We start from the raw sequence: 11,499 nt of genomic DNA, 5'->3' as shown, positions 1-11,499 counted from the left end.
TAAAATTGTTTAACTTCTCACTCTTAAACTATTCATTATCTAATGTACTATGTAAACAACGTAATAATAATAATAAAAAAAAATATAACTCAATCTAATATTTAATATAAAAAACCTACAATTGTACATACAAAATACAACCAAAAATATTTAATTTTATTAAAAAATAATAGTCAATAATTTTGCCACATCTGAATTGTTAATACATCTCGAAGATACGATGCTCTTGCAAATTGTACTGTAGACTCCCTCTGAGTGTTTACATCATCCTCAAAATCATCACTACAATCACTATCTCCATCTTCATTTGCATTGTTATCTTGACAATGTTCTCCACCAGAATCATCACTTGAATCATGTTCTTCATCTTCAAATAAATTTATGTAATCCTCCATGCATATATAATTATGCAATATAAAGCAAGCAATCACAATTTTTACCTGGACATCAAAATCAAAAGGAGGAACATCTTTTAATATTTTGAAACGAGCTTTTAAAACCCCAAATGTACCACCCGTACCATAAGAACGTTGTACTCACCTATTATGATCATTTAAGTATATACTCACAAGGGCAAGTACAACAGTGTAAGTTGTAATACAAATACATTTTTTTTCATATCTGGTAGATTATCCATGGGTACCTGAAATACTAGACATTCAATAATGAAAATATGGTTCAAACACTAATGATCATCTATGTCTGAACAAGTTAACACAACCTGTACCATTAAAGAAGTCTCAACATCTACGTATTGAACACAAACATTAAATCATATCAATAAATAATTTTTAACTATTTTTTCATACAAAAAACATATTCAATTTCTACCCACATTCACGTCAACGGTTAACCACTCCACATATTAAACACAAACACATTCACTGTTTACCACAAATACTTATTAATCAACGTCATTCATACAAAATCAAACGTGTCTTGTAAATTTAGGTTAAAACTGTTAACAACTATGTGTAAGTTTATTACATTTCATTGAAGTTACATATCAGCCAATCATACTGATCTTCTTGTGTCATCTTGACAAACATATTCTTCTTATCTTTGGTGTCAAGCAACTGTGGGGCATGAAATTGGACTTCTCTGAGCAAGTTAGGTATTGCCTCCACAACTTCGAACCATGGAAGTTTTGTATCGGTATGTATGGGACTAATGATCCACGAAAGGGATGATGACATATTGTTAATGACATCAACGACCATTTTAGCATTGTCAGCAAATGGTTGGGATCTCTTCCTACACTGAGTAGCAGAAATTCTATTCCCAACAATTTTGGGTGATTTGCTTCTCGGAGGAGCCTCATTTGGAGACTCTATACCATTAGGCATTGGGATCTCCCTAATTGCATTATCTTCATCTATGTCATCAACCATTGACCCTTTCTGCAATATTAGGAAGGTTTTCTTCTTACTCAATGCTTGTTTGACTTGTTGTCCCCATGGCAATAGAATTTCCAACAACTATAGCTAATTTGTCATAGAGTGGACAACCTTCCCGCCTATACTTATCGGCTTCTCTTTGCTCCTACATAAAAATTTATTGCTTAAAAAACTTAAAATCCTGATTAATAATGCAAGAAACATAACATTCTATGTTACATTTACAAACCTTTATGTAATCTTGCCACACTGTCTTACTTGCAGTGACTTTCTGCGTTGTTGGATTCTACCCAAAGCCACTAGTGTTGAGGCAAGTTGCCACGATATGATAGGTTTTTTTCCAAGTCCACCTGCGGTTTTTCATCTATTCATTCATCTTTTGGTTTATTGTGTCCAAATTAAACATATTCACACAATCATTGAAAACTTCATGTTTCCAAATTCCATTGGGTAATTTGTTACCCAAATTGACTTGCTCAATGAGCAAATCAAGCATTTTACTACCTTCCTCATACGTCCATGAGTTATACGTTCTCTTTGAAGTTTTGTCTATAATGTCTTTACCTTTCCTCCTTCCAACCATCTAAAGCTCATAAAAATTAGACAATGAATCAAGTATAATTTGTTCTTGAGAAAAAGGAAAGGAGAGGAGAGGGGGAGCAGAAGAAAAGGGAGAGGGAAAAGAAAAAAAGGGAGGGGTCACTAGAGCTCTGGAAAATCATTCGAAGGAGTTTTGAAATGATTTGAGATGAAGGATGAGTTTAAAATTTGAATTTGACTCTTTATCTTCTCTATTTGCACCATGAATGGTTGATCGTTCTATTTTGATTGATCAATCAATCACTTAAGTTGATCGATCAACCAATAAGCATTGGTCGATCAATGACCATAGCAGAGTCATTGAAATGTAATCTTTTGATTTTCACTTCACTTCATTGGCATTACAATAATGGGATGTGTTCTTTAAGCTCAAAATTTTCAGCCTAAGTGAATCAAGGTGGGTTGTTCATGCCTAGTTCTCCTCGAAGTTTAGAGAAATGGTCAAATCCAATTGGCTTGGTAAAAATATCCGCTAATTGATTTTCAGTGGGGATAATATAATGATGTCTAAATTCTATGTGTTTTGATCGAGAGTGGTGAACCGGTTTCTTACTTGGACTTGTGGCGCTCATGTTGTCCACAAGGGACTAGTTTTGTTTTTGTTCGAAGCCGTAATTGTCTAACTGCTATTTCATCCAACGAAGTTGGGCACAACAACTTCCACATGCTATGTATTCACCTTCGGTAGTGGATAGTGCAACAAAATATTTTTTCTTGGAAAACCAAGAGACAAACATATTTCGAAATAACTGGCAACTACACTTGTGCTTTTTTTGTCAATTTTTCAATTGGCAAAATCAAAGCTCTTGTTCAAAAAAGCAAGTCTATCACATGATAGCTTGTCTATCGATCCACTCTGTCTCGAGGCACTAGTTATGTGGCTTTCCTTTTCCTCCTTCAAGACAATTAGCTCTTCCTTGAGCTTTCCAATCTTGTATAGTTGAGCATTGTATTTTTCTTTGTCATTTTGACTATGAATGGATTTTTCAAAAAGTAATTCAACTTCATGTTCATAGTCCTAGTCACTTACCTCTTCAGAAGTTGCAGACTCATTATCATTGTCTTCAAAAGCATGAGTCCAATGTCACTTTCTTTTTCTTTCGAGTGGCTAGACTCTTTTTCCATTGCTTTCCAAGCTAAGATCAAAACTTTTTTTTCTTTTTCTTGGGATCTTTTCTTGAGGGTGAGGCTCTTTCTTCTAACTTAGGATATTTGTTCCTTCTATGTTCTGGTTTACCGCACTCAAAACAAACATCAGTTTTCTTTTGAGATTTGTCATTTTGAATTCTAAATAGGCCTTTTTTGAAGTTGTTCTTCTTCTTATAAACTTTTTGAAGATGTCTAGTGATGAAACTTACTTCATCTAAACTCTCATCACTAGGACTACTTTTAGGACATGTTTTGCTCTTCCGAACTCATAGTTCTAAAGTTAGCATTCTCATGAATGGTTGTATCCCTCATGTCCCATGACCTTGGAAGTGCCTTGAGAAGTTTATCGTTCTGCCTATATAAGGAAATCTCTTCTTCTAAGATATTCAACTCATTTATTATATAGCAAACCTTGAGTTCATCTCAGCAATTGACTCACCTGATTTTATTTTGAATTCATCATATTGTGCTATCAAAAGACTGATTCTAGAGTCTTTTACTCTAGTAGTTCCTTCATGTGTGGCATCATGTTTTTTCTCAATTTCCTTAGTTGTCTTATGTGTGGAGACCCTATTGAAGTTGTTTGGTCCTAAGGCACATAACAAGAAGTTTATAGCCTTGGAGTTTGTATTGAGTTGTTCCTTGTCTTCCCTAGTTAGCTCACTAAATTCCTTTGCAACCGAGATACCATTTTCAACCTTTTTGGGCTCAAAGGGGTCATTCTTGGTTATATGCCAAATGTTTCATTGAATAAAGGTGGACGGTTGGCAGATTGTCCTTCAGGAAGGAGCAATTTACCTTGAGATGTCATTTATCGTTTTCAAAATTAAGGAGATTTTGAGTTCAATTAAGTTCTTGGCCTACATTGATACTAATTATTGGCCCATGAGGCTTCTTAGGGGGGGGGGGGGGGGTGGAGGAGGGGAATTGAGATATTCAAATTAAAAACAACTTGTGTGTGTAATTAAAATATCATGCACAAAAGCAATTCAACATAAATAGCACAATATGCACACACCATAGGGACAACCTTCTTTTTTTTTTTTTTTGTTATTGATGTTCCCCTAGTGGTAGTCACCACCCAAGAACCCATGCTTAGGAAAATTCTACTATTACGCTCTAATAGCTGGAAAATTACAAAAGAGATTCCATTCTTTAGCCATGTGTAACTCAATACACGATTTTAGACAAGCCAATCTCCCCATAAGATTGATCCTAGATTCTAGCTCTTGCTAGGCATTTTTATCTTGATTAACAGGTTCTAGATGAAATTTTCACAATTTCATAAAAAAAGGGAAAATACACTCATACTTGAAGAGAAGCTTCTCCTTGAGAGATTCAAGCCGCCTCCACGTCTGTAGCATGTTGTGAATAGATCAAAGAGTTTGTACTATGATGAATGCAAGGATGATTGAAAGAGATTGAAGGTTTTTTAAAAGTAAGACTCTCTCTCTTTCTTTGTAAAACACTTTTGGTAAAAGTTTTCAAGATAAAAGTTTGTAGTGTGAGGGTGTTGGAAGATGGGCCCAAACCTATACGACCAAGGAAGACCCACAAGATCAAGTGTGTGAATGATGGGTTCAAGCCCATAAGACCAAGGAAGGCCCACGCATCCAAGAGAGGTGGAAGATGGGCTCAAGGCCCACAAACAAAGGAGAAGACCCATAGGCCCACACAATGATGGCATTATGATAAATAAGGAGTTTCTCATAAAGATGACATTGATGTAATTAGTTTAAGTAATATTGTGACTTTATCAATCTATAAATTGAGCCTCAGGGGCAGGGTTAGGATACAGATCCATAACTTCTTTCTTCCTCCTGTTTTCTCCCAGTATGTTGTCTCTCCTTTTATCCATGAACTTTGATTTTCAGGATTCGTAGCTATGATTTTTTAGAATTCCCAGTTTTTTATATTGGGTGTGTGCCTCCATGTCGTCTCCTTATTTTTTCATTCTTCATTTTCTCAACGTGAATTTTTTTTTCAGATAGTTGATCCATGAATTTTCTTTTTTCTCCGCTTCGTTAGAATTCCAATCTTGCTATCTACTCAGATTATTACTGTTATTCATCTGAGTTAATGCTGGTTTTTCAGTTGGGAAGATTTGTCTCTCGAGTCGGTTCCTATCTTGTTGTCTCTACTGTTCATTCTGAGTTGCTCTACCCATATTGTGGGTTCTTAAATCTTTTTTTATTAGTTTAGACGTTGTTGTAAGAGAAGCAGGAGGTGAAGTTTTTTTTTCTTCCAAGTTGATCTCTATAGAAACGCCGGTTTATAGCTCTTCTTAACTCGGCCTGACTCAATCAGTACCAGCAAGTCCATAAGTAGGTGGTTCTCAAGCATCTCAAAGAGAACCCAGATCACGGTGGCTCCACCAAGCACGCCAGTGGAAATTTTCTTGTTCCTCCATGAGGAAGAGGAAGAGGAAGAATCATGGTCATGGAGCTTTTCATTCATTTTGTCCATCACGAACTCCACTCCAATAGAAATGGATTCCTTTGAATGTGTCTGCAAACCTGTAATGAACTGTAAAATTAGTAGTTTTTGTTTCCTTGCATTTGTAATTTTGTTCCTTGATTTTAGGATCTAAATTGATCCTAAAATCAGCATATAATGTATTATAAATAGCCTCCAAAATGGAAAATAATACAAGTCGTCGAAAAATTATTTTTTGAAACAGTGTCTCGGTTTAACATGGTATCATAGCAGGAGAATTCTCTTCTCCTTCCCGTCACCGAAGGAGGTAGCAAAAAAAAAAAAAAAAATCATGGCCGAAGGAAGTTGCAGAACTCTGTTTTCTGGAACTCAGTAGCCCGGCGGTCTCATAGCCAAAATCTCGTCGCCGACGACCGCAGATGACCAGAGCCAACAACCTGTTATCGTTGTCGATCACTACCATGTCCGAAGAAAGCCGACGAACTCTTTTTTTTGTGACTCAGTGGCCCGAAGGTTTCCGCGGCTCTGTCCCATAGTTGAAAAACGCCGCTGTCTAAGTTGTCGATGCACCGTCACCATCGCCGAAGACACTCTGTCATCGCCGAAGACGCTCTATCGTCACCGAAGATGCCTTGTCGTAGCCAAAGAAGTCCTTTGTTCGTCGCCGTAAAACCGAGCCACCACCACCTGAAATCCAGCGAGACTCCCAAAAGCCGATGAACCGCCGCCGAAATCCAGCAGGACTCTTGATCACCGACAAACCGCTGCTTCGTTGACGGAGAAGGCGAAGGTGATCCTCCGTTTAATTTTTTTTTTGTTAACTTAGGAACACCGTTCCTTTATTTGTTTGCGGATCAACCTAGCAGATCCAAATCGGACCCGAACCGAACCGGATCAGAACGAACCAGGCCGAACTTGACTACCAAACTGAACTGGACCCAAAATCCGAATCAACCCAGAGACAGACAATGGGGAGCTATCGTCCAAACTCTGGAAAAGCTAATAATCAGGTATGCTCTCACTGCGGGGAAAAAGGTTATTCTCAACAGTGTTATTACATGATTATTGTTTATCCAGAGTGGTTGGATTTCGTAAAAAATCATCGAAAAAAGATTGTTGGCGAAAAGCTGCTGCCAATGGCGAATGTTACCCATCCAGGTACTATCGGTAAAGCATCAATATTCTCTGCATATTCTAATAATAGAACTTGGATTATATATACAGGTGCATCCAATCACATGACAAGGGATTCCAGTCAGTTAAAATTTGTCCTACCTTCTCCTCGATCCGTTATTTCCACCGCCAATGGTAGTACCTCTCTTATTACTGGGGAAGGATCAGTTGTCTTGTCAAATAATCTTACATGAGATATTGTCCTTGTTGTTCCATCTCTTGAATATAATTTGTTGTCTGTTAGCCAAATTACTTCAACTCTTGCTTGTACTATAACTTTCTGGCCTTCATTTTGTGTCTTTCAAGACATTCTAATCCAAAGGATTCTTGGTTATGGTGTTAGACGGGGAAAACTCTACTATTTGAAGTTAACATAGAATGGGGGATAAAAAATCAGTCAGGCAAATCAAGTTAGTAGTGAAGATAGTGCTCAAGCAACTATATGGTTATGGCACCAAAGACTCGATCATCTTTCCTTAGGTTATCTTAAGAAATTGCGACCAGAACTTTTTTCAGGTTTGGATAATTTGGATTTTCATTGTGACACTTGTGAACTGGCTAAGAGCAATCTGACAGTGTTACTGAGTTTGTCGATGCTTCTCTTGGTAATTTTCTGGACAATCATGGAATTCGTCATCAGACCTCATGCACCTATACTCCCCAACAAAATGGATTGATAGAGAGGAAGAATAGACAACGTTTGGTAGTAGTGCATGCCTCTCTCTTTGGCATGAACATGCCTTGGTTTTATTGGGGCGAAGTTGTCAAGTCTGTTGCCTACCTTATCAATTGAACACCTTCTCGAGTTATAGACTTTCAAATTCCTCAACAAAAATTGCACTTCCTCATTTCCATTCCCCTTCTTCGGAATCTTGAACCCCATGTTTTTGAGTGTACTGTATATGTTCATATCCTAAAAGTCTTGTGAAATAAACTTGATTCATGTGCCAAAAGATGTCTTTTTGTTGGCTATTTTGATTTTCAAAAAGGATATTGGTGTTATGATCCACACACTCGAAAGCTCCATGTAACTCTAATTGTCTCTTTCTATGAATTAAAACCTTTTTACTCAGGGGGAGTCTCTCGGAATTCTCTTCAGGGGGAGAGCTCAAGTGAAGAGAATAGCGGAGGGGTTGTGTTTATTGAGTTAGAAGCGGTGAATGAATTGTTTAATCAACAAGAGAATAGTGGAGGTGTTGAGTTAGAAGCGGTGAATGAATTTTTTTAACCAACCACGTTGTCATAATGTGCAGGAGGACTGTGCTCCCAACCATGAAGTCGAGAGTGAATCATTAATTGCTCTTGAAGAATCCTCAAAGTTGCCTCCGTATGCACAATCAACTGAATAATCAACCCAGAATGTTCCTCCTCAGGTAAATATGAATTATGTGTTTGATGAATTTATTGAAACATGTGTTCTTATAGAAAATATAACTCCTAAATATCCACAAAGATCGACTAGGGGAGTTCCAAAGAAATAGTATGAACTTGATCCTGAAGCCAAGACCAAATACTCAATCAACAACTATGTGTCCTCCCATAGGTGGACTAAATCGTATGCATTTACTGTTGATCAATTATCCAGGGTTTCTATTCCTAGTAATGTGCAGGATGCATTAGCTGATCCAAAATGGAAAAAGGCGATAAACAAAGAGATGGAGGCTCTACAAAAGAATGCCAAGTGGGAACTTGTTTCACAACCTAAAGGAGTGAAGACAATTGGATGTCGATGAGTGTTCACAGTGAAACTCAAACCGGATGGAAGTATTGACAGATATAAAGCTCGACTAGTTGCAACGGGATATACGCAAAGGTATGGGATATACTATCAGGATACTTTTGCACCAATAGCTAAGATCAATACAATTCGTATTCTTATATCTATAGCAGCAAATCGAAACTGGCCATTGCAACAATTTGATGTTAAAAATGCATTTCTCAATGGAGACTTAGAAGAAGAAGTCTACATGGAGCTACCACCTGGAGTTAAAAGTGGTTCTTTATGTTAAGGTAAAGTCCGTAAATTGAAGAAGTCATTGTACAGGCTGAAATAGTCACCTAGAGTATGGTTTGGGAGATTCTCGGCTACAATGAAGGAGTTTGGCTATAAGCAAAGTAACTCAGATCATACTTTGTTTATAAATCACAAAGAAGGAAAAGTAATAATTTTAATTATATATGTTGATGATATGGTCGTGACAGGAGATGACCCATGTGAAATGCAAGCTTTATAAGAGTATTTAGCCACGAAATTCGAAATGAAGGGTCTTGGACAACTAAAATATTTTTTGGGAATCGAGGTTGCGAGATCGAAACATTGAATCTTCCTTTCACAACGAAAATATGTGTTGGATCTTCTAGCCGAAACCGGAATGCTTAATTATAAACCAATAGAGATGCCCATGGAAATTAATCATAAGCTCGGAATTCTCCCAGATCAAACCCCTGTAGACAAAGGGCATTATCAGCGATTAGTTGGAAGATTAATCTATCTATTAAATACAAGGTCTGATGTAGCATATGCAGTGACCGTTGTAAGTCAGTTCATGCATGCACCAAGTGAAGAACATATGGAAGCAGTCTATCGGATCTTAAAATACCTAAAGAGTGCTCCAGGAAAGGTTTGTTATTCTCAAAAAATGGTACATCTAATATTGAAAGATATACAGATTTTGATTGGGTGATCAGACAACCAGAAGATCCACGTCGGATTACTTTACTTTTGTGGAAGAGAATTTTGTCACTTGGAAAAGCAAAAAACATAAGGTAGTATCAAGATCAATCGTTGAAGCTGAATTTTGAGGCATGACTCATGGTGTATGTGAGTTGTTATGGATAAGGAATATATTGAGGGATTTAGGGATTGAATACTCCAAACCTATGAATCTCCACTATGATAACAAGGCAGCCATCACAATTGCACAAAATCCATTTAAACATGATTGCATTAAACATGTTGAAGTTGATCGTTATTTCATCAAAGAGAACCTTGATGCAAAGATTATACAATTTCCCTTTATTCAATCTGAGAGTCAGCTGGCTAATATGCTCACGAAGGCAGTATCAAGGAAGGCATTTCATGGTATAATTGACAAGTAGGGCATGACCGATATCTATACACCAACTTGAGGGGGAGTATTTGCAAACCTGTAATGAACTGTAAAATTAGCGTGATTGTAGGAAACGTATTGTTTCTTTGATTCTGTAATTTTGTTCCTTGATTTTATGATCTAAATTGATCTTAAAATTAGTATGTAATATATTATAAATAGACTCCGAAACGGAGAATAATACAAATCGAAAAATTATTTTTTGAAACAATGTCTCCGTTTAACAAAATGTTTTGCCATTGTTGCCATCGAAAGTTCCTTGCTATGTTTCTCTATGATCTCTCGAGAAAGATTCGTTGGCAGCGTCTGCTTCGCCATTGCTGGAACTACAAACTTGTCACCTCTGTATTTGATCGCTTCCACAGCCTGTTATTTGAATACAAACCGGTAAATTGATTTTGTTGGCACTATGGTATAACTTGGTTCTCGTGTATCTTTGTTGTCGGAACTTGCTCACCGCTGTCTTCACTGGAATTTGCCATCACCGTTGTATCGCTAATGAGCCTTCAGACATTAATAGCGATAGTTTCGGTTAACTCCAGCGTGGTGAGCGTGGAGAAATTAGCTAATCGATGTCGTCTTGTGGGCTCATGCATATAACATTCAGCCTAGAAGATATTCGGGGAGATGTGGATTTAAACTCCGTTGCTTTTCTACCGTTTTCCATTTTATCTAATTGAGATATTCTATCTTGGTAAAGTGAAGCCAATACCGTAAGAAACAAAGCACAAGCCTCCCTTCCGGACTGGTTCAGGAAGAAGAAAGAATCGGCCAGAAAGAGGAGATGAAGGCGCACGAGCAGACTCCTTTAAGTATTTATGGGATGTTTGGAAAGGAGGCTCTTATTAGGAATTTGTTCCGTAGCCATTGTTGCATTCGATGGGTTTGTCCGTGGTGTCTGATCTTATTCCCGTACGAATAATGCATCTCCTGCTTTTCCCATCTCCGGACGACAGCGATGAGAGTTTCTGAGCCCAGAAAAGGATGTTGCCCCTCTAATGGGGGTTATTTTCAAAACAGACAGAGAATCCTGTCAGGGAGGGTGAAGAAGGAAGCAGATGGATCCGTTGCTATCAAGAGGACAGCGTAAGTTGACAAATGACAGACCTAGAGAAGTCTAGAGCTGCGGAAGCAGGTCAGTGGGGGCTTGTCTTCTTTTCGATTCTCTTTGGCTTAACCTCATTACTAGTTTGTTCTCTTGCATTTGTCCATACTTATCGCTTGGATCTTCCAATGAATCATCTCTCTTTCGTCCCGTCTCCTCAAGTCTCTCACGAACTGTCATTCTATTGGAATGGCCCAAGCTTCCATGGTCGTATATGAACAAACCTCTCAGATCAAGTAAGCTGTTTTCCTCTCTTAAGCTTTCAATGCCTGTGAAGATTTCAGCTCTTGCTCACGGTCTGTGCTTTAATAAAGGGAATCTTCGAATTAATCCCCATTCCCCAAAGCTAAATCCATATTATCAGTATTTTCATCCGTCTTGTAACGCATCATCTTGTGCTAATTGAACTCTTGAAAATGTTCTATCCCATATAGTTCTATGGCCTATTAAGAAATAATCCTATATGTATTTATAAGTACAAACTGATATCCTGCATCTCCTGCAACGAAAAACTGATAAAAATGCTTTC

This window comes from Aristolochia californica, unplaced genomic scaffold, assembly GCF_029961685.1.
Source record: "Aristolochia californica isolate CCGP_79_NKW_82.1479 unplaced genomic scaffold, dmAriCali1.0.hap1 SCAF_10, whole genome shotgun sequence".
NCBI lineage: Eukaryota > Viridiplantae > Streptophyta > Magnoliopsida > Piperales > Aristolochiaceae > Aristolochia > Aristolochia californica.
Note: the sequence above shows the minus strand (reverse complement) of the source record.